At 49.0% G+C, this 23,925-nt stretch overlaps 2 long non-coding RNA genes across 6 annotated transcripts; both read right to left on the bottom strand.

The window, feature by feature from the left end:
* Positions 1-787: 787 nt before the first annotated feature.
* Positions 788-1,732, bottom strand: LOC149353398 (uncharacterized). The gene is made up of 3 exons (XR_016289580.1): positions 1,482-1,732; positions 1,219-1,369; positions 788-1,102 (listed from the first exon to the last, which is right to left on the bottom strand). It is a non-coding gene; the product is annotated as an uncharacterized LOC149353398 (long non-coding RNA).
* Positions 1,733-9,528: 7,796 nt separating this feature from the next.
* On the bottom strand, positions 9,529-12,023 carry LOC149353397 (uncharacterized). Of its 5 annotated transcripts, none has more exons than XR_016290973.1 (4): positions 11,915-11,962; positions 11,475-11,587; positions 10,835-11,154; positions 9,529-10,718 (listed from the first exon to the last, which is right to left on the bottom strand). It is a non-coding gene; the product is annotated as an uncharacterized LOC149353397 (long non-coding RNA). The 5 variants fall into 5 exon arrangements; XR_016290976.1 differs by lacking the exon at positions 11,475-11,587 and having other exon boundaries at positions 9,533-10,718; positions 10,835-10,985; positions 11,098-11,154; positions 11,915-12,023; XR_016290975.1 differs by lacking the exon at positions 11,915-11,962 and having other exon boundaries at positions 9,533-10,718; positions 10,835-10,985; positions 11,098-11,154; positions 11,475-11,628.
* Between the last annotated feature and the right edge of the window lie 11,902 nt (positions 12,024-23,925).

The following is a 23,925-nucleotide window of genomic DNA, read 5'->3' as shown; positions in this document are numbered from 1 at the left end:
TTTAGACGTTCCTTTTTTTCCGAAATGGGTGCCTGGATTATTTTACGCATTTCAAGACTGATTTTAGTGCTGCCTTTAAACCCTCGAAAGCTTTGAAAATGTTATAGTTCATTTTTCTGGTATACACCACTCAAAAATGAACTCAAAGATGATTTGCAATGACCCGAACAAAGAGCCCACATTACAAGGGATGTATGGCTGTAGAATGAGCCATAAATGCATGTGCTAGCACACTTTTCAGTCACTGCGTTACTCTTTATTGAATCCAGTGCATACACCCACACGAAAAAAGAAAAGGACCAGGAAATTAATGCTAGAAGCCACGGAGGAGGTGGCTTCACTGGTTTGGCTGACATTACAACGGTAAGCACTTGGATGGCGGGAAAGTGTCGAGCAGTAACCAATTGTTAAGTCAAAAATTCATTCGGCCCCAGGCCTTGTTCACAACGGATGCGTTGATGATCAAGTTGCTGTGATGTGGATGGCAGTGAATAGCTCGCTAGGTGTTCCAAAAATCGCTTTTCTTGCAAGGAGGATGCCAACTAGACGGCAACAAGGGGAAGTCAAATCCGGCTCTGTTCAGCAGCCTGCAGAAGTGCAAAATATTAGAGTAACTAAAAGCACAGTCAGTCAGGTGCATGTAGAATGGCCAATGAGGAGTCGGAAGCAAATAAGACCAAGAAATGGCAAGGAGTGACAGCACAGGCAATAAAATAAGCTAACTAAAAACATATATGCATATGATGTCATTGCAAGCGGCATTTCAGCAGTGTGCTACGGCAAACAAAAAACTCAAGAAGTCAATCACTGTGGAGGCCTTTAACAGAAGCAAAATTCAAACAGCGTGCATGGACACTGAAAGCCAAGCAGTCAATAGAAAGTGCACTGCCTTACTGTAATGCACACTGTACTCACAGAACCTCTTAAGCTGCATCTTGCAAACAGGCTTTCTCTGAATCAAAAGTGGTTGATGGTTGACATCTTGCACCGTCGCACGAAAACATAGCAGAGCTGCTGTCCTGGTAACCCCTGCATCACTTCAGTATACACCAGAGATGGATTAAATCTTGGACCTTACCTTGACAGCCACACAGGGGCACATCTGAAAGATAAGACAAATAAAAGTGCGTGTGTATAAGGTTCCTAACACTGCATTGCCAAACAAGCTTTTTCTAATCTGTACGATGAAGCTCAAACAGCGGGCAAGAGATTACTTACACCACTGCACAAGAAGCATTTGTCCAGATTCCCACCTCAGAACTGAAAAAATCTCCAGGCCAAGTCTTCTGAACAACCAAGTACAAGGTGCTGCGATTAATTTGCGTGAAACTAGACCGGGTCCTTGCTCCTCCGGCCAACAGCTGGGGTTCTAAAGGACAAACAAATAATGGGGCTTGTGGAATGAACATTAGCAAACAGCCTAGACCTATACAAGAAATCATGAAGTGAAAGAAAAGGTGTCAGCTGCAAAGCGTGCTTACCAAAACTTGAGAAGTTGAGAAGGCAAGGAGGTCCTCTGAAAACCATTGTCGAACAGCCTGTACCCAAAACGAAATGTACACAGTGAAGCAGGGATAACGCCAGCTATGCACGGTGCAATGGTTTTCCAAAAAATAAAAGCTGCCATGCCTGCAAAGAGCCGTAGTACTTCACTGCACTGTCAAACAGCCTGCACACATACAGAGCAGCACCACTGAGTAAACTACCTTTGTGCCGGGGCTCTCAATCGTAATTGTCGTGTCCGGTCGCTGTGTTGAATGCAGCGAAAGACGCACACGGTACTTTAAGACTTCGTTTATTTAAAGCCGATGAGGGTGCGACCAGCGTCGACCGAGGCAGGAGCCGAACTGGCCGCCCGAAGAAAGGAGGGAGCGGAGAAGCGTCCACGGGAGGGAGTGGCTTCCCAAAACAGGAGGAGGATGCGGGGGCGCACCATGGGGGGGCATCTGGCGACAGCGTGCGACGAGGGGCAAGTGGTCGTTAGGAGGAGGATGCGAGTGGTCGTTAGGAGGAGGATGCGAGTGGTCGTTAGGAGGAGGATGCGGGGGCGCACACACACAAAAGCAATAAGGGGACACAACACTTCCTTCCCCCTTAGAAAGTTGCCTGGTATCGTGCAGGGGGTCGGCGCTCACGCGTGGAGGCGCGCTGGCTTTGTGCGCTCGGGGGAGAAACACTTGTAGGCTGGCTGTTGTTCGCTGTGTCTCCTAGGTCTGTCCTGGGCGAAGTCTCTTCTTCCGGGAAGAGGTGCCAGGCTATGTGGGAAGATGGTGCACGTGTTCTCTCCGCTGGCGGACAGCTCTCAGACGGCGTCGTAAATCTACGCAGCTGGTTGAGATGTCGGCGTGCTACTGTGCCATGTATGTTGACGAGCCAAGAGCGCAGGCCTATGCGTCTGACAATTGTAGCTTCCTCCCAGCGTGGCTTTTTCAGAAACTGTCGGGCGAGGACGCGCTGCCCCTCATTAAGCGTGCCGCAGCGCGGAATTGCTTTTTCTTCCCGGAACGTCTCTGCCTTTGGCTCGGGGAGGATGGCTGTGAGCTGGGTTCGCATTTCACGCTCGAACATCATTTTCGAGGGGGTCTCGCCTGTTGTGCTCTGAACCGTCGTGTGCTGCTTGAAGAGAAAGCGCGCAAGGCGGCGCTGCAGCGAGCCTGTCTGATCTCTTTCAAGGGCGCGTTTTAGCTCGGCTACGTAGCGCTCGGCTTGTCCGTTTGTCGCTGGGTGGTAGGGGGCCGATGTAACTGATGAGATCCCGTTGTCGCGATAAAACTTGAGGATCTCCGCAGACACAAACGGTGTTCCGTTGTCCGACACTACCTTGCGCGGCAGGCCGAACGTTGCAAATAGTGATCGGAGGTTGTCAATGACTGCTGCCGAAGTCGTCTGTCCCATTTGCCTTATCTCAAGCCACTTTGTGTAGGCATCTACGACCACAAGGAAAGTGCAGCCCTCAATTGGTCCTGCAAAATCAATGTGCAGTGTGTGCCATGGTGTGTCTGGCTTTTCCCATTCTGGGACAGGAGCTTTCGGCGGGGCGCTCCGGCTGCTCTGGCAAGGCTTGCATTCTCGCACCACTGTTTCGATGTCGTTGTCAATGCCAGGCCACCACATGTAGCTTCTGGCACACTTTTTCATTGCAACGATGCCCCGATGTCCGGCGTGGATGAGAGACATAGCTTGTGCGCGTAGTTCTCTCGGCATCACAACTCGGGACCCAAATATGATGCAGCCGCGATGGGTGCTCAACTCTGTAGCTCGCCTTCGGTAAGCGTCGAAGTTGTCCCCTTTGAGTTTATGCACGTTGCCTTGTTGAACAGCTGTGTAAACTAGCCGGAGAGCTGCGCACTTCTGCGTAGATGCTGCAACTGTGCCTGCTGTAAGCGGAGGTTCTGGCAGTGCTTCGAACATCAGAACGTCTCCTGGTGGAAATGGTTCGTCAACAGTTGCGTCTAGTGGCAGACGGCTTAGCGCATCGGCGTTTTGATGTTTACTCCCATTGCGGTAGACCAGAGCGTAGTCGTACGCTGAGAGTTTGATGCACCAACGTGTCATTCGCGGAGACAAAGTTGGTGGCATAGGCCTTTGTGGTCCCAGAATGCCCAATAGCGGTCGGTGATCGGTTATAAAGGTCACCTTCCGGCCGGCAATGTACTGGTGAAAATGTGTCGCCGCGTAGACGATGGCTAGCCCTTCTTTGTCAAGTTGCGCGTAGTTGCGTTCTGCTTGCGACAACGTACGTGAGGCGAAGGCGATGGGAGTTTCCCTTCCTTGCTCGTCAGTTTGCGATAGAACCGCGCCGACTCCGTACGGTGATGCGTCGCAAGCCAAAAGCAGAGGCTTCCTTTCGTCGTAGTGGCGGAGGACTGTACATCTTCGAATCAGGTCTTTCAGGGCATCGAATGACTGCTGATGGCGTGGCGACCATGTCCATGTCACATCTTTCCGAAGGAGTTGGTATAAGTCGTTGGCCACGGTAGCTCTTTGTTCCAAGAACCGGTCGTAGAACGTCAAGAGTCCGAGAAAAGCCTGTAGCTCCTGCTTGTTTGTTGGAGCTCGTGCTTCTGTGATCGCTCGCACTTTGTCCTCGGTAGGGTGAATGCCTTCCGCATCAATTCGGTGTCCCAGAAATTGCACCTCTGGCACCGCAAAACAGCACTTCGATTTGCTTATGCACAAATTAGCGTTTGCTAGCCTTTCGAGAACGAGCTCTAGGCGCACTGCATGCTCTTCAGTGGCAGTGCCACTGATGATGACATCGTCAAGGTAGACACAAACTCCTGGGATGCCCTGAAGCACTGTCTCCATGAATTTTTGAAATATGGCCGGGGCTGCAGCTACGCCAAAAGGCAGTCGCTTGACTTTGTACAAGCCTTTCAGTGTGTTAATTGCCAATAATTCAGCAGTTGACTCGCTCACCTTCAGCTGCTGATACGCCTGGGTGAGGTCCAATGTGCTGAAGACTCTTGCGCCACGTAGTACACTGAATACTTCTTCAGGTGTCGGTAGCGGGTAAGAGGACGCTTTAGTCGCAAGATTGACGGTGCTCCGGTAGTCTCCGCAGAGGCGTATGGTTCCGTTCTTCTTGCGAACTACGACAAGTGGTGTGGCCCATTCTGAATGCTGCGTCGGCTCGATGACACCTTGCTGCTCCAGTTTGTCCAACTCTTTTTCAACTGAATCTCGGAGAGCAAACGGCACCGGCCTGGCCTTCAGAAATTTGGGTTGCGCGTTGTCCAACAACTCCAGTGTGACCGGGGGCCCTTCGTTTCCTGGAATCTCTTCCGAGAATACTCTTTCGTATTTCTCTTGCAGTTGCTCAACCATGTTCTGGCTCTGCGTCTGGTGTATGCCGCATATCATCACGCCTAGTGGAGAAAACCAGTTTCTCCCTAGAAGGCTTGATCCTGTGCCCTTCACAACAAGCAGAGGTAGCGTATGGGTCTGGCCGTTGTAGTTAACCTGCACGTTGGCAGAGCCCAATAGTGGCAGATTCTGTCCTGACCACGTTCGCAGGTGCGTGTCGTCTTGTTGCAGGGCGGGTGCGTCAGATGGCCATGAAGTTCGGAACGTGTCCTCACTGATCAGAGTACAGGCTGCGCCGGAGTCCACCTCGAACTTAATCAGCTGGTGATGTACGCTTACTTCTGTAAAAATCTTCGGTCGCGTGCCGAGATTCATGGTGTTCAGGTCGTACAACACAGATGGTGTTGCTGATGTTGTTCCATGGAGATCAGATAGCGGCGTATTCTCTGAGGCGTTGACGCTGTGATTAGGCTGGGAAGGTGACTTTATCTTGGCAAGTCTCCGTTTCGTAATGCATGCTCTTTCGATATGCCCTCGCTTGTGGCAAAAATTACACGTGGCTGACTGGAATCGACATCCCTGGGGGTTGTGTTGGTCGTCACACCGCCAGCAGCGTTGTGCCTTTTTGACCGATTTTACAACAACAGAAGGCTTGCGCACCTGGTTGCTTGTCTGGTGTACCGGCTCGGTGTTCCGGCGAATCCCTCTCTGCTGGTGACCGGCGCTCTCCGCTCGAACGGCGATGTCGTAAGCTTTGCTGAATGTGAGGTCCTTCTCAGCGAACAGGCGCTGCTGCAGTGACTCGTCACTCAGTCCGCACACAAATCTGTCGCGTAACATCACGTCCAAGGGAAGCATGGTGGTGTTAGCAGAAGAAGCTGCGTCTCCCTCCTGCCCGGTAGCTGTTGTCGACAGCGTTCCAAAATTGCAGTCGGCAGCGAGCTTCTTGAGCGCGGCTACGTAGGCGCTCACAGTTTCTCCTCCCAGTTGATCTCGTCGTTGGAAGCGAGCCCGGCTGTAGACCTCGGATGGCCTTGGGTCGTAGTGCTTTTGCAGCGCTTTTACGATGTCGTCGTAAGACACTGCCGCTGGTGTGCTTGGCTGAATAAGGGCGCAGACAGTATCGTAGGTCTGCTCCCCGCACAGCGTCAGCAGGTTGGCCCTCTTCAAGGCTGGGTCTGTGATGTTGTTAGCTTCAAAGTAGAACTGAAGGCGTCCAACCCACGATGACCACGATGAGCCGTTGAACTCTGGTATCTGATTGGGAAACCCTCGCGTAGCCATGGCTTGTCAATAGCGTTGCGTAGCGCGGGTCGAATCCACTTTCTCGTCGCCACTGTCGTGTCCGGTCGCTGTGTTGAATGCAGCGAAAGACGCACACGGTACTTTAAGACTTCGTTTATTTAAAGCCGATGAGGGTGCGACCAGCGTCGACCGAGGCAGGGGCCGAACTGGCCGCCCGAAGAAAGGAGGGAGCGGAGAAGCGTCCACGGGAGGGAGTGGCTTCCCAAAACAGGAGGAGGATGCGGGGGCGCACCATGGGGGGGCATCTGGCGACAGCGTGCGACGAGGGGCAAGTGGTCGTTAGGAGGAGGATGCGAGTGGTCGTTAGGAGGAGGATGCGAGTGGTCGTTAGGAGGAGGATGCGGGGGCGCACACACACAAAAGCAATAAGGGGACACAACAGTAATGAAATAAAAGCTTGACGCAGTTAAGATAACCAAAGCCTTTTTAACGCGAGTTTCACTGACGGCAATCACAGCAAGGAAAATTGGATCACACAGGTGGCCAGATGAGAGTGCTTGGCAAGAATAAAACCCTGTCAGAATGCAATAGAGCAAAGACTTTAATCAATGTGTAGGAAAAAATTCGCGCCTTATCAACGTACGCTTAAACAAAGCTGGTTGGTTTGAAGCTTTGTCACGTTCACCTTGTCAACACCTTGGTAAAGAAAACAACTCGCATGCGAGAGCAGCCTAGCTGTATCCACTTAACAAAAGCTCAAATACATGCAAATGCCCTGTTTTAATACATTCAACTCTGCACTTTGGTATGTAAAACATTGGCTGATGCTTTTTTGCGATTTGTAAACCAAAAGAGTGACACACTATCCGACCGTTCAATCAGGCGCGTCAGTGGCTTAGCTAAAGCAAGGCCGACACTTTCACCACAGAAGAGAAATGGAAGGCTACTTACTTTTGCGGAAAACGAGGCTCACATCTCAGTGCAACACTGGTAGTAAACGATACCGCAGAAAAAGGGGAAACTGCAAACTGCAGCGGCGTGAAGTGTCAACCAGCGCGGAAAAAAGTGCGCTGCGAAACATACAACCATCCACTTCGCGCGCGTAGCTATCGCTAACCTCTGCAACGCCAAATGGCCAAATGAAGTACTAAATTTCTAAACGTAAAAATAAACAAATCATCAAAGAACAAAAAAAAACAAATTGAATCTAATACTTTCATGTAAAACTAAGCACTTGCAGCTTGCACTAAGATTTATTTCTGCTTTAAACGGCTAAAACCAATTTGGCAAACTAGCCTGCATCGCCACCGTGCGGAGCGACATCAAGCAGCAAGCTGCGGCGTGACTCAAGAAAGATTATTGCCTCCAAGATCGGCCGCCACGAAACGATAGCGGGCGGGTGATCTGCGCGCGAGCGAGCTCGGCTATAGTTCACTATAAGCTCGGCGAAGGCGGCGGGAAGGCGGCGAAGGCAGCGTACGCTGCGCCTGTCAATCCGCGTGCTGCCGCCAGCTAGCCGAGGTGTAACAGAGGCGTTCGCTACATGACGCAAATTTTTTCACTCGCGTAACTACCGTCGACTTTCAGGGCCAGTATATGTTACCTAAATCCAGCCTTACGAGTGGCGGGTTAGCTGCACTCGATGTGGAACGTGATTCGGGCTCCGTAGGAGAAAACGCGCTTTCAGTGTTCGAATACAAAGAGCGGTCTTTGCGCCGGCGCGCCTGCTCTTCGAAACGTCAAGCAGGAGAGCCATCTAATTTATGTGCCGTGATTTACAGCATGTTTAGCCCACGGCGGCAACTCTCTGCTGATTCCTAGGCGCGTCTCCTTGAAGTGGTCTCAAGTTCCGCGTGTTAGAAACAAGTTTAGAAAACATCTGACTACAGATGTTTTACAGCAAACGTCTGACTGCAGATGTTTAAGAGACATCGCAGAGGAAACTTCTTCTTGTCGACATCTATGAGACGTTTGAACGCAGCGCAAGACGTTTGTAGTCATTTGGAGCTGTTCCGAGACGTTTGTAAGTCGTTTTGTGTTTCGTGGGAAGGGCTCCACTGTCCGAGCTAGAAGAAAACTATGCAGCCTGGTTACTTTTGACAAAGACGGTACCGTCGTCAGCGAACGCTCGATTGCGCGTCCTGCTGATATTAATTACAGTCCGTGAACGCTGGGCGCTGAGTCAGAGACCATGCTGCACGGTTTGTTTGCGGCGGTTGGAGACAGCATCGTGCCCTGCTTCTACCCTAATATTGTCTCGGACGCAGTGGACGACCCCCAGCGGCGCTAATGTCACTAGGACACGCGTCGAGCGTTCGTGTTAAGCGTGCTGACGACTGTACAGCGGATGACCAGATCATACCACGCCGGACCGACTCACACGTCCAAAAGAGTGAATCAGCAGGACTTTCACCGGTTCACGAGTGATGGACGTCCAAAAGCGAAAATCCGCAGGACCTGATGTACTACCAGTGGACTTTGCTAATTTCCGATTATGGACGTTCGGTGGACGACTGATGGACATTTAAATTGGGTTGCGGACAGTGGCGGACGTTCGGATCTGAAACGGATGTCCGACGGACTTTTGTGGTCCAATGGGAAGCTATGTGGCGGTAGTGACAGATGTGTGCTGCATGCGTTCACATTGACACCATTGTGCCAGAAACGCGTTCACTGTGTTCACTGGCATTGGCGTTGACATGGTGGGCGTTGACAACGTTTTACTCTCCAATGGAAGGAAATGCACATAGCTGGCTCCCAGGGTCTGTGGATGCCTGAATCGCGCATATAGGTATGTGGGGTGAGAGATGTGAGCTGCATGCGTTAGCGACGTTGTGGCAGACACGCGGCACTGCAGGAATAGGCCACAGCGTTCATTTGGTGAGCAAACTCTTGCGATCAACCATTAACTGCACCTTGCCAGGGTTGGTATGGTGGGTGCGCTGCCTAACCAGTGTCCGGAACGCACTCAACGTTACAGACGCCAAGCCACTTATAGTTGCCCGATACCCCATACCTTTCACTCCCTAACCAGGTTCAGCTGTACCTAATTTTTTTTTGTGTGCTTGCAGGGCGTTTCAATTTTTAAAAATAGGCTTTTTGAGCTAGAACAGCACTTTTTTCGGTATAGCATTGTGCAGCGGTACAATGCATCGGAGTGCAGCTAAGGCGTGCTAATTATCGGACTGCTTAACTAATATTGAGTAGTCAACTTTTTAATTATTACCATTAGGCTCCTTAATTAATTATTGAGAGACGTGTAGCCCGCCGTAAATAATATAGATATCAGTTTTTAGAATTTGACCATTTGGATTTCCAATTGGTGGGCCCAATTGGTCTTACCCATTACATCCAATTGGACCTCCCAACTGCACCCAATGTTTCAAATGAATGTTTGCATTTTTGACAAACAACCCACGAAACACGAAAAGCTCTAATAGACGTCTAAAAAAAGTCTCGGAAGAAAAAGCTTGACATCTAAAAGAAGTTTCATCTAAGCAGTTTTTTAGACTTCGACGTCTACTAGCCCTCTATTAGCTCTGCTAACGCTACGCTTGTATACGGCTAGAAAACTTCTGAGGTAGAACTTTTTTAGAATTTTTTTAGACGTTCCTTTTTTTCCGAAATGGGTGCCTGTAATATCTTACGCATTTCAAGACTGATTTTTAGTGCTGCCTTTAAACCCTCTAAAGCTTTAAAAATGTTATAGTTCATTTTTCTGGTATACACTCAAAAATGAACTCAAAGCTGATTTGCAAAGACCCGAAAAATGAGCACACTTTTCAGTCACTGCATTTCTCTTTATTGAATCCAGTGCATACACCCACACAAAAAAAAAGGGACCAGGAAATTCATGTTAGAAGCCATGGAGGAGGTAGCTTCACTGGTTTGGCTGACATTACAACGGTAAGCACTTGGATGGCGGGAAAGTGTCGAGCAGCAACCAATTGTTAAATCAAAAATTCATTCGGCCCCAGGCCTTGTTCACAACGGATGCGTTGACGATCAAGTTGCTGTGATGTGGACGGCAATGAAGAGATCGCTAGGTGTTCCAAACATCGCTTTTCTTGCAAGGAGGATGCCAACTAGACGGTATACAAGTGGAAGTCAAATCCAGCTCTGTTCAGCAGCCTGCAGAAGTGAAAAATATTAGAGTAACCAAAAGCACAGTCAGTCAGGTGCATGTAGAATGGCCAATGAGGAGTCGGAAGCAAATAAGACCAGGAAATGGCAAGGAGTGACAGCACAGGCAATAAAATAAGCTAACCAAAAACATATAAGCATATGATGTCATTGCAAGCGGCATTTCAGCAGAGTGCTACGGCTCACCATAAACTCAAGAAGTCAACCACTGTGGAGGCCTTTAAGAGAAGCAAAATTCAAACAGCGTGCATGGACACTGAAAGCCAAGCAGTCAATAGCAAGTGCACTGCCTTACTGTGATGCACACTGTACTCACAGAACCTCCTAAGCTGCATCTCGCAAACAGGCTTTCTCTTACCTGAAAGAAGTGGCTGAATCAAAAGTGGTTGATGGTTGACATCTTGCACCGTCGCACGAAACCATAGAAGAGATGCTGCTGTCCTGGTAATACCTGCATCACTTCAGTATACACAAGAGATGCGTTAAATCTTCGACCTAACCTTGACAGCCGCACAGGGGCACATCTGAAAGATAAGACAAATAAAAGTGCGTGTGTATAAGGCTCTTAACACTGCATTGCCAAACAAGCCCTCTCTAATCTGTACGATGAAGCTCAAACAGCGGGCAAGAGATTACTTACACCACTGCACAAGAAGCATTTGTCCAGATTCCCACCTCAGAACTGAAACAATCTCCAGGCCAAGTCTTCTGAACAACCAAGTACAAGGTGCTGCGATTAATTTGCGTGAAACCAGACCAGGTCCTTGCTCCTCCGGCCAACAGTTGGGGTCCTAAAGGACAAACACATAATGGGGCTTGTGGAATGAACATTAGCAAACAGCCTAGACCTATACAAGAAATCATGAAGTGAAAGAAAAGGTGTCAGCTGCAAAGCGTGCTTACCAAAACTTGAGAAGTTGAGCAGGCAAGGAGGTCCTCTGAAAACCACTGTTGAACAGCCTGTACCCAAAACGAAATGCACACAGTGAAGCAGGGACAACGCCAGCTGTGCATGACGCAATGGTTCCCCAAAAAATAAAAGCTGCCACGCCTGCAAAGCGCCGCAGTACTTCACTGCACTGTCAAACAGCCGGCACACATACACAGCAGCACCACTCAGTAAACTACCTTTGTGCCGGGGCTCTCAATCGTAATGAAATAAAAGCTTGACGCAGTTAAGATAACCAAAAACTGAAGGCACAGCGCACGAAGGACAGGACAGGTCCTTCGTGCCTTATGCCTTCAGTTTTAACAATGTACCGACTAGCCCAAACAAATACCTTAGTGAAGATAACCAAAGCCTTTTTAACGGGAGTTTCACTGACGGCAATCACAGCAAGGAGAATTGGAGCACACAGGTGGCCAGATGAGAGTCCTTGGCAAGAATAAAACCCTGCCAGAATGCAATAGAGCACAGACTTTGTCTAGGAAAAAATTCGCGCCTTACCAACGTACGCTTAAACAAAGCTGGATGGTTTGAAGCTTTGTCACGTTCATTTGTCACCGCCTTGGTAAAGAAAGTAACTCGCATAGCCTAGCTGTATCCACTTAACAAAAGCTCAAATAGCACTTTGGTATGTAAAGCACTGGCTGATACTGTTTTGTGATTTGTAAACCAAAGGAGTGACACACTAGCCGACCGTTCAATCAGGCGCGTTAGAGGCTTAGCTAAAGCAAGGCCGACACTTTCACCACAGAAAAGAAATGGAAGGTTACTTACTTTTGCGGAAAACGAGGCTCACATCTCAGTGCAAAACTGGTAGTAAACGATAGGGAACGTGCGCTGCCCAGGTGGCACTGCAGTTATTCCACTGTTCGACTAAAAACTGCTGCCGTCAGTCGCTTGGGCCGCTACAATCGCGAGGGCACATTCTGAACGATTAGAAGCCCGCGTTTGGTTGATAGCACTATCTGCCTCGCTTCTGTAGACATAACCCCGATAACTGACACGCACCACGTGTGGCTTCGACAGCGCGCAGAAGCTCACGCCAATAAGCTCAGGAAGGTGGCGTGGAATAGCACCAAGAGCGCCCCCAGAACTGCTTGCTCCTCTCGCTATGCTGTGTGTTAAGGCGCTGCAGTCGACACGGCAAACTTGAGCTGCGGTTCCCTATACCGCAGAAAAAGGGGAAACTGCAGCGGCGTCAAGTGCCAACCAGCGCGGAAAAAAGTGCGCAGCGAAACGTATGCAGCATCCACTTTGCGCGCGTAGCTATCGCTAGCCTATGCTAGCCTCTGCAACGCCAAATGAAGTACTAAATTTCTAAACGTAAAAATAAACAAATCATCAAAGAACCAAAAAAAAACAAACTGAATCTAATACTTTCATGTAAAACTAAGCACTTGCAGCTTGCACTAAGATTTATTTCTGCTTGAAACGGTTAAAACCACTGAGGCAAACTAGCCTGCATCGCCCCCGTGCGGAGCGACACCAAGCAGCAAGCTGCGGCGTGACTCAAGAAAGATTATTGCCTCCAAGATCTGCCGACACGATAGCGCGCGGGTGACAAGCGCGCGAGCGAGCTCGGCGAAGGCGGCGGGAAGGCATATGGGAAGGCGGCGTAGGCAGCGTACGCTGCGCCTGTCAATCCGCGTGCTGCCGCCAGCTAGCCGAGGCGTAACAGAGGCGTTCGCAACATGAAGCAAATTTTTTCGCTCGCGTAACTACCGTCGGCTTTCAGGGCCATTATATGTTACCTAAATCCAGCCTTACGAGTGGCGGCTTAGCTGCACTCGATGTGGAACGTGATTCGGGCTCCGTAGGAGAAAACGCGCTTTCAGTGTTCGAATACAAAGAGCGGTCTGTGGACCGGCGCGCCTGCTCTTCGAAACGTCAAGCAGGAGAGCCATCTAATTTATGTGCCGTGATTTACAGCATGTTTAATCCACGGCGGCAACTCCCTGCTGATTGCTGGGCGCGTCTCATTGACGTGGTCTCAAGTTCCACGTGTTAGAAACAAGTCTAGAAAACATCTGACTTCAGATGTTTCACAGAAGTTTCACAGCACACATCTGACTGCAGATGTTTAAGAGACGTCGCAGAGGAAACTTCTGCTTGTCGACATCTATGAGACGTTTGAACGCAGCGCAATACGTTTGTAGTCATTTTTAGCTGTTCCGAGACGTTTGTAAGACGTTTTGTGTTTCGTGGGAAGGTAGAACCAATATGGTCCTATAATAAGAGCTATCAGCAGCTTAACCTACTAAATTGTACTCATCATCTGCACCATCTGAACGAACAAACGTAGCGTTTAAACAGGACACAGAAAGATGAGGACAGGACGGGGCTACAACTTACAACTGAATGAAATCGATAAACGAAAGACACATCCCTTCTCGAGCAAAGACACGCATGCGCAAACTTGAAAGAATGACAAAACTGTGATAATCTAGAAAAATCCGGTAAAAGAAAATGAGACGAAAAGGCAAGGAATAGCCACCGCGTTGTGATATTATATTGTGATATGTAAAGATCAATTGGCGAGGGAAATCTTGGAAGCTCATGAAATATCACAACGCGGTAGTGACACGTGCATTAGCACACCATCTATTTATCTAATGGAAAAAGAAAGAAACTTTCTAAGACGCACTTAATGTTTGTAAACAATCTTCATGACCGGTGGCTATTCCTTGCCTTTTCGTCTCATTTTCTTTTACCGGATTTTTCTAGATTATCACAGTTTTGTCATTCTTTCAAGTTTGCGCATGCGTGTCTTTGCTCGAGAAGGGATGTGTCTTTCGTTTATCGATTTCATTCAGTTGTAAGTTGTAGCCCCGTCCTGTCCTCATAAGCTTTCTGTGTCCTGTTTAAACGCTACGTTTGTTCGTTCAGATTATGTATGACCAACTGGCCCCGCAGTCTACTCTGTTAAACATCATCTGCACCACCACTGCAACTGAAATTAAATTAAATAACTGCACTCAGTGTCACTGGCCCCAGCATGAGAGCCTCAAAAATGGGTCATATAAGTTAGAGCCGAAGTATGTTCTCTGGCTGTACAGGGTCGTCCACTCTAAGTACGAACACGGCGCAGCGTGGCCGCGCTCCGCGGGGCGCGAGCGCATCCGGCGCGGCCGCGCATCGAAGCTCTGAGGCGCAGGCGCACACGGGCCTGGAGGCGGTGCTTCGCGTCGTCTGCTACAGCGTGGGTGCGCTCAGTGCTTGCTCTGCGGTGAAGCGCACCTAACTTTCTGCATGACTACAGCGCTCGTGTGCACAGAGACAGCACTGCGGGAAAGCGCACTAACTGCAGCGCGTTGTCGCTGGTTGCGCGTACGACAACCCAGCGGCCTCTCGTCTCAGTACCACGATGACGGGGATATGCACGTATTGCTGCAAAATTGTCATTTCAGGTTTGAATTGATTGGGTTTATGGGATTTAACGTCCGAAACTGACAGACTACAAGGGACGTTATAGTCGAGGGCCCCAGGTTATTGTCGACCACATGGGTGTTTTTAACGTGTGCTGACATCCCACAGCACATGGGTGCCTTGCGTTTCGCCTCCATTGAAAAGAGACCGCCGCAATCAAGGTCATATCCTTTAAGGCGGAGTTTAAGCATCTCCCAAATTTTACTGTTCCCACTTTCGTTGTGTCAGACGCCCGTCACTTGCTTTTCGGCTGCTTATGAAAGCTTCTCCAGCTTGATACGCCATCATTTAAGTTAGAAGTTCCGCCCCTGTCCTGTCGTTTATGTTCTCTCTTCTGTGGCACACAGTGGAGTAACACATATTCTATAGTCTTGCACAAAACGGTGGTATTAGCCCCGCAACGGTGGCTCAGTGGTTACGGCGCTCGGTTGCTGACCCGGAAGACGCGGGTTCGATCCCGGCCGCGGTGGCCTAATATCGATGGAGGCGAAATTCTAGAGCCTCGCGTACTGTGCGATGTCAGTGCACGCTAAAGAACCGCAGGTGGTCGAAATTTCCGGAGCCTTTCACTTTCGGCGTCCCTCATAGCCAGAGTCGCTTTGGGACGTTAAACCCCAATAAACAAACAAATAAACAAACCAACAAACAAAGGGTGGTATTAAGAGCTGCTTGGGGTTCATTAATTTTTCCTTGAGCAGATGCAGTGCCGTAGATTTCAATGTGATATTAAAAGCATGCAGTACAACAGTAGTACAGGTCCGACTTCAGTCATTTGCAAGGTGTATCGGCTGTCGTTCCATGCTAGGCTTAGCATTCCAATCTTTCATCAGCAAGTGAGGCTGATACGCTGCTTGAAATGACTGTCTGACTAGGTGGCGTGTCTACCCGAGCGAACAATTCTCGAATGATGTGCGAAAGCTTGAGCCACCAGACGTTGCTGGCTCAGCATATTTTTTCGGCAGACATAATGCCACGCTATCAGTTTTTTCAGTCATCCTTGCGACTTCTCTTATACTTTGTCGCTTGTTTCCAATGCTCCTCTGCAATAAAAACGGTGTGGCAGCATGGGGTCACCGCATTTTTTGTTGCGCGCACGGGAAATTAACCATGTCTCGTGTACCGGAATGCGACAGAAGACGCATTGTAGATTTAAGTCTGCAATCGTACTCACAAAGAAAAATATCCTAGTTGACAAATAGGCCACTCTCGACCATCAACCGTATAATTAAAGCCTACAGGGAAGAGCAACGAATCAAGGATGCTCCGCGGAAAGCCCGCCCAAGAGTCACCACCGCGGAGGACGACATGGCCATTGTTGCGGCAGCGGTCGACAAGCCTACTGCGAGTGCGGGCGAGATTAAGAACTGCGTCGGGCTTCTAGGTGTTTCAAATACCACAGTGAAGCGTCGTCTGTACGAGGCAGGGTTAAAATCAAGAACCGCGGCTCAGAAGCCAGTTGTGAGCGCGGCCAACCGGCAACAACGCCTCGAATTTGCCCGGCAGCATCAGCAATGGACCGAGGACCATTGGGCGAAGGTGGTGTTTACGGACGAGTCAGCATTCACCACAAGATGGGACCAGAGGCAGTGAGTCTGGCGGCCCGAGAACTGTCGGTAAGGATAATTACATAGGCTATCGTATCCTAGAAAGTACGAACTAATATTTCGTCGTCCACTGTTATTGGCTGCCCAACGGCATAATCAAACTAAGGAGCATTTTTACGTTTTTAGGCTAATTCTGGCCAAGTGTAATTTTCGCACTGGCCTAATCTTCGGCTTTTCGCAAATCGCGTACATTAGGAAAAAAACCCAACTAAAGTTTGGCAAAACAAATTATTCATATCAGCATTTTTCTGCTGCCCATCAGACAACGCTTAAGGATGAAATTATTCAATACTGGTTCCTTGTAGCTTAGCGGTTGCAACTGCTTGTGTAAGCATTCCCAACAAAAGTTTTTCATTTTTTTGTAGGTATGTGCCCGAGTATATGCAACGAGTTGCAGCCAGCGGCCGTTCTGCTGTCAGCGTTTGGGGAGCAATCACAGCTGAAGGTCTAGGACCCCTGGTTCGAATTGACAGCCGGTTGAACGGAGACGCTTATTGTGCCATCCTGGACGATGTGCTGCTCCCATATCTTGCTGGAGGACCATTCGCTGATAATGATTTCATTTTTCAGCATGATAATTCCCCCATCCACACGTCCAAGAAGGTGGCCGCGTTTCTGGAGCTCCGCAACGTGGCAGTACTGGAATGGCCTCCACAGTCGCCGGACCTCAACATAATAGAAAACATCTGGGGCAACATGAAGTTCGCCTTGGCCCGCCGAGAGCTCCGTGTCCTCTCAGCGGACGCGCTATGGACTGCCGTCAAGGAGGAATGGGAGCGGCTTAGAACTAACATGGATATTTGCCGGTCCCTCTACAGCAGCCTGCAGAACAGAATGCAGGCTGTGATAGACTCTGGAGGCGAGCCCACCCGCTACTGAGCTCAGTCAGATAACTCGCGGAAGCGTGCCACATATAGTGACAGTCAGTGGCCCCGTCCTTCGTTCACAATCAATGAAATCTTTGTTCTTTTGGCCTTGTTTTTTGCACGGCCGTGCAGTGACACGTTCTGTGGGGGGGTCGCAAGTGCCGCCGGCTGTCGTTTCCGATCATGACTGTTGTCACAAAATTCGGCGCATTTTAGAAACAAACAAAGAAAAACCGCCGCGCGCACGGCGTCTCGCCGGCGCGAGCCCAACGGGAGAGAGAGAAAGCCCCGCCGAGCGCGTGCCTCTCTCTCCACCGCCATGGCGTGCGCCGAAGGAATGAGTCATCCACGCCGAATTCTCTGGAACAGACGAGTCGGTTCTACAGCTGACGGGGGGAAAGGGCGTAGCCTTGCGTGCACTAAGACACGTCCCCCTCGCCTGTCGGCGTCGGCGCCGCTCAAGAACACGCTCGAAACTTCGAGATGCGACCCCCGACCTCTGACCAATGGGGACGCGCGGCCGGTGAGAAGAGGAAAGGGAGACAGCACTGCCAATGCTGCGTGTATGTGCGCGCCTACTCGGGCGCGAACAACAAACAGACGGGAGAGCGAGCCTATAAAGAAGGACGTTGACCGCTATCAGTCAGTCCGGACCGCCGTTTAAGCTTCATCGAAGCGCGCCCGTTCGACTCCCGGGGAAAACACCACTCGGCCAGCATCGGACCAACGAGGCAACGTTCGCCTGTCTGCGGGACGGCATCGTCGCGGAACTCTGGTCGTCGGACTGCCGCAGTGCCCGGTGAACAAATTGTGTTTTGTTTGTTTACCTCTCTCTCTTGTGTTAGTGCACTTTAGGTGCAATATTGCCTTTGTAAGTGAATTCTCTCTCGAGTTTAACTTTGCACGTGTTGCATCGTTTGTTAATCACTTTGTATGTGCTTGTACTAGTGATTGTGTAACCCTCTGTATCGTATCTTTGCTGCATAAACTTTGTTTTGTTTTGTAAACCTCTGGCTTCGACCCATTCTCTGGCTTGCGACCAGCGAAAGCTGGGCACCGAACGCCCAAAAACCTCTTGTCACTTGGTAGCTGGTCTCCGCTGAGATTGCCACGCTGAGTCGAGGGCATCTCCTTCGAGTCCGAGACCGCTACCCCCCCACGCTCTAAGGGCGTCTGGGAGCTTCCCACTAAAAGTGCGCGAAGTCTGGGTGACAACTGTGTTGCCGCGATGTCGACATTTGTATGTGTTCTGCCATTTCACCATGCTTGCTACGCCCGGAGAGGACAACCAGCACGTTCGGTGTCTGTACTAGGGCAAAATTTTAAACATTCAGAGCATGAGGTAAAAAATGGGCGCGACCTCCAATATAACTACGCCGACCAATTAAAACAATAAAGGAAATCAGCTTTTTAATGCTTGACTATGGAACCCAGAGGAATCGAAAAACTTTATTTATTATTTACTTAAATGTACTTAAAGTTACGTAGAGTTATTATTTACTTTCGAATTTGCTTCTCGTTCAAATGCCAAGAAACGTTTTGGCTGCAGACTATTTTCGGTTTTGCAACAATTGTGTGTGCCGATTTTGAATACGGCTGAGCTTTCTTTGACTTCAGTTCTATCCGACTTGTCTTCGAATGGGTCTTCCTATTATCTCTTCCGTTCCTATTGTCTCCCAAAGCGGGGCCTCTGGCGCTAGGTATTGAGTTTCAGGAATTGTTTAACTCCCCGAGAGGGAGAGTGCCGGCTGCGTTTCCTTTATCGCAATCGTAGGCATCAAGCACCTCGTGAGTCGCAGCCGACAGCCCATGTGCTTTGTGCAATAAAATTCGTACTTGTAGCTAGCCCTCTTCTTGTGATTATTTAATTCGTTCCTTTTTTCATTTTCGTTACGTTCCACCACGTACGAAACAAAAAATGTCACCAGAAAAGCGCTAGCGGAGACGAGGAAAGCGACTGCGGCGGGCGAGAAATGAAGAAAGAAATCCAGACCCATAATCAGTGTTTAAGCGCTACGCTTAATGTCCTGCGGCTGGTGGCATGAGCTTCGGACAAAAAAAAGAAACACTCACTCAGCCTGCTCAATTAAGAAATGATTGAGGTGTAAACCAAAATTGCATGATGGTGTAAACGTAATTGTTATTTCTTTTCAAACTCATAAGTCGTTCTGGTTATTTCAATAAGTACTTTAGTAAGATTTGAAGCACCATCAAGCCATCCGCGAACTCTTTCGCGCTAGGCTGATTATAGGACCACTTGGACCTAGTAGAGCAAGCCCGGCGCAATCTCTGTCCCGCAACTTAGCAGCTACTGCTGTAAAACATCCCATAAGCCTTAACCACTGCGCGTAGAAAATAAAGCTTTGATACAATACGGACGCGACTTTCAGAGTGCTTTTAAGACCTCAAAGTGGCTCGCCGAGCTGGATCAGTGGAGACCACCCGACTACAGAGGCGAGGGACTAGAGTTTGATTCCGGCAACGGCGGTCCCGTTTCAATGGAGACGTAACGCAAGGCACCCATGTGCTGTGGGATGTCAGCGCCGCGCTCCGCGGGGCGCGAGCGTATAGTGTACTAGATTAGGTGTAGTGGGCCGAGGGAAGGCCCTGGTAGGCTGCGCGCGTGAAGCTCAAATCCCAGAAATCTCAAGCGGCCGCGAGGTGGCGCAGCTGCGCCTTTCACCTGGGGATTCCGGCGCGGCGCAGCGGCTGCTTGCCGGCTTGCCTGTCTCGACGTGCTTCTTGTGTGTTGACGCTTCGCTGTGCTCCGATGTTCGTGGTGTACTGTGTTTTTTCTTCACGATGAAGCCTCGACGCAGGAACTACTGCTTCGCGCCTGGTTGCAGGACGGGGTATAGTGGCGCTAAAAACTCGCCAAAACTTTCTTTGTTTGGAGTCCCCGATGACGAATGCAAGCGCCGGATTTGGGAGCGCAACCTTCATCGCGCTGACAAGGCTTTAGAAGTGACTGACGCTCTTTGTGAGTTGCACTTCGAGGATAAGTACATTTTGAGAGACTATGTGCATGTAATTGATGGAAAAGAGGTGCGCCTTCCGCGTGGAAAGCCATCGCTTTCACCGGACGCCGTGCCCACTATACTGCCGAACCTTCCGAAGTATCTTTCGAAGAAGCCCACTCGAGATCGACAGCCACCGAAGAGGCGGTGTGAAGAAGCAACGAAAGATGACGGAACAAAGAAATTCTGTGATGAAGACATACACGACTGCTGTGCAACGCCGCAACCCAGCGAACCGGACGAATGTGTGGAGCCAGCCATTCCATTTGACATTGAAAATGTTCCCAAACCGACCAATCAGTGGGCTATGCACAAATTTCCAAATTATGCTGGTGCTGCATACGTGCAGGCCTCGTACGACAGCGAAGCTCAGTCTGTCGTCATCGAGAAGACTGTTTTTGTGAACTGTGGTTGCAATCCGGGTGAAGTAATTTGTAGAACATATTGCCGGGGGGCCCTTATCTCTGAGAAAGTCTGCCGCGATATGGATGAAGCGAAATGTGTGCTGGATGACGCCGAGTCCCTATACATCTGCAAGGGAGTGGGTAAACCAGCAGACTTCGTGGCTGTGTCCCTAACAAAAGGACTGGAGAAGCAATGGATTCATGCCGACGGACTCGTCCTTAGCACGAAATGCAGAGGAAGTGTGATATCAAAAGGTGAGAATCGGGGTTTTCATTCAGGTATCGTGAATTCTTCGATGTTTAATGACGAACTGCATTACTGCGTATTTTCTCCTATTGCGGTTTGCATGTTTTGAATGTGCTATTTATGAATTAATTTATCGTTGGTGAGAATAAAGTCCTGTACACAGATTTTCATTGAGTTTTTCTTGTTACAGCAACAGCCTGCATATCTTGCAAGTACCTGAGGAAGGCCTTGCTCACAAGGCTGAGTGAGGTGAAACGGAGAAGGCTATGCAGTACGCCTGCAGCCAAAGTGCGACTTCTTAGCCAAAAGAATCGTCGATCGTGCTACCGACAGATTAGTCTCCCTGACTGGGCGACTTGAAGAAATGAGGAAGCAAAATGCAAGCATTGAGAAAGAAGTATTAGAGAAAAATATTTCATGCTTGCCGCTCAAGCAACAGCTAAGTGTACGTCAGTGTTTTGCAGCATCAAAAAGGTCCAGCAGGAAAGGTATGCACTACAGTCAAGAGTGGATATTCACTAAATGTTTTAGTGTAACAGAGCTGCATGCCAACAGCATCTGTGATGTTGCGTCACAAGTAAAAGCGAACTTTTTGAGCTCTAACAGTGTTGGTTGCGATCAGCACAGGGAACAAGTGAGTGTAAAAATTGTTTCATTTTACATACTCACGCGCTTGCACTTCCTTATTAAGGGCCTGAATAGCTCAAATGCCACAAAACGGCAGCGAGCTAAACATCTTAAGCTCAGCAGGAGCACGTGAACTGCGGTTTCTCAGTACTTTTTCCTTCAGTGCTGTATATTTTTGAATAAAATAAATGCTGTTCTGTGTGTGGTAAAAGGTTCCTTGTTTTTATCGCAGTCTCCGCATAGCCCTACTTGTAAGCAGTATATGTAGTGTTGCATGCTTTCTTTCTTTTAAGCGTCCATAGAATTAGCGTTGAATCGACTTCATAAAATACATTCGATGCGCGCGCCAGAACGCCGCTTGAGTGGGAGCATGCGGGAGTGCGGACGATGACCCAGGTGAAAGGTACTGCAGCGCCACCTAGGCGTGTCTGGGATTATAGCTTCACAGCGTCTCCAGTCCTCGCCCCACTACACCTAGTCAGCGCACGTTAAAAACCCCCATGTGGTCGACAATAACCTGGGGCCCTCGACTATAACGCCCCTTGTAGTCTGTCAATTTCGGACGTTAAATCCCATAAATCCAATCAATTCAAACCTGAAATGACAATTTTGCAGCAATACGTGCATATCCCCGACTTCGTGGCCCTGAGACGAGAGGCCGCTGGGTTGTCGTACGCGCAACCAGCGACAACGCGCTGCAGTTAGTGCGCTTTCCCGCAGTGCTGTCTCTGTGCACACGAGCGCTGTAATCATGCAGAAAGTTAGGTGCGCTTCACCGCAGAGCAAGCACTGAGCGCACCCACCCTGTAGCAGACGACGCGAAGCACCGCCTCCAGGCCCGTGTGCGCCTGCGCCGCAGAGCTTCGAAGCGCGGCCGCGCCGGATGCGCTCGCGCCCCGCGGAGCGCGGCCATGCTGCGCCGTGTTCGTACTTAGAGTGGACGACCCTGTACATATTGAGCTAATATATGCTACTAGTGCCTGAATGTTGCTTGAGTGTGATGTATTTAATTGTGCCTGTTGACTTTGATTTCCATAAAAACGTGTCAATCTCAATTCCGTAGAACAATGTTGATTGGGACTACAGTCCTCATAAATGAGTTTTCCTTTTGCATATTATAATATGTTCATTTGTAGAAATATTTGTCCAAGATTCTAGAGCATATTATTCACAAACATTTAGCTACCTTTCTCAATGAACATAACATATTTTGTGAATATTTTCTGGGTGAAATAACTGCCTGGCCTAATGCGTCCAATTGGCTAGTCCAGTTGGGTCCAATTGGTCGGGTGTCCAAAACAACCACTGGAAGCAATTGGTTCCAATTGGGAAATCCAATTGGAACCAATGGGAATGTCCACTTGGTTCCATTTGGAATGTCTAATTTGTTTCAATGGTTTTTTTTGACTGGGTCGGACCTGTGATGGCCTAACAAATTCTGGCTACATCGCGCCATGCGCTTTCAGGAAGCTTGCAGGCAAAGCAAACTCTCCAGTGCACGTAGCTCGTCTACATGGACAAAATATGTTGGGCCACAGCATCGAGGGTAACCGCGTTTTCGAAATTCTAGAAACTAATATGAATATTAATTATGGTGAGCTACACTCCTCTCAGTAATTAAGGAGCCTAACAGTAATAGTTCAAAGTTAACTATTCAATATTAGTTAACCAGCCTGCTAGTTAGCACAGCTGTATTCTGTTATACTACACCGCTGACAATGCCATGTCAGAAAAGGCACTCTTTTAACTCTAAAAGCCTATTTTTAATAACTGCAGAAAGTTCTAGGTGAAAAACAAATTCAGTTGCAAGTTAGTGTTTTGTCCTGCCTCTTTCCCACTATAGTCCCTGCCTTCTTGTGTGCTTACTTTTCACCAAAATTATGAGCAACCAACTAGCCCAAGAAAGTCTTGTTTATTTTTCTAGGTTTAACCAAAAATGGCTGCCAAAGGCAGTTTGCACTTTAAATAACGTGCTAAACATGAACGTAATCCTTCCCCGATGAAAAAAAAAGAAAACATTGGGTCCAATGGGGCATTCCAATTGGAATCAAATGGACCCAAGTTGTCAGCCAATTAGACTCATGAATGCAATTGGTTAGTCCAGATGGTTTCCTTACTTCCAGTTGGGCAGTCCCCAATTAGGAGGTCCAATTGGAGCAAACAATTGGCCATTCCAAATGAAGTTTACAACTGGCTCCAGTTGGACCTCCCAGTTGGATGACCTTACAATTGGGGCTTCCAGCTGACACCAATTACAGCTTACAATTGGAAAGCCCGAATGAAAGCCAATTTTCTATGACCAATATCTACATATTGCTGTGTACAAGCACAGTACAGCTGTACAGCGAAGTTCTTGAAAAAAGGATATTAGCAGCATAATCCACTGAACTGTTTTCATTTCCACCAACTCTGCAGTTGTGATTAAATAAAATACACTCAACAGACCAGCACCACTGGCTTCAGGAGGAGGGTCTAATGAATAAGCAGCCCAAAAAAAAGGCATTTTAGTGAACATATACTGAACACTGATTCTGTGTCACCTCTTCAGGCTTTTAATGTTCCTGTGGTTTGTGTGTGATGCATGCTTGCCTGTG

The sequence above is a fragment of the Amblyomma mixtum genome, chromosome 3 (assembly GCF_055824585.1).
Source record: "Amblyomma mixtum isolate Tamu chromosome 3, ASM5582458v1, whole genome shotgun sequence".
NCBI lineage: Eukaryota > Metazoa > Arthropoda > Arachnida > Ixodida > Ixodidae > Amblyomma > Amblyomma mixtum.
The sequence above is the reverse complement of the archived record's forward strand: the minus strand, read 5'-3'. Positions and strand labels throughout refer to the sequence as shown.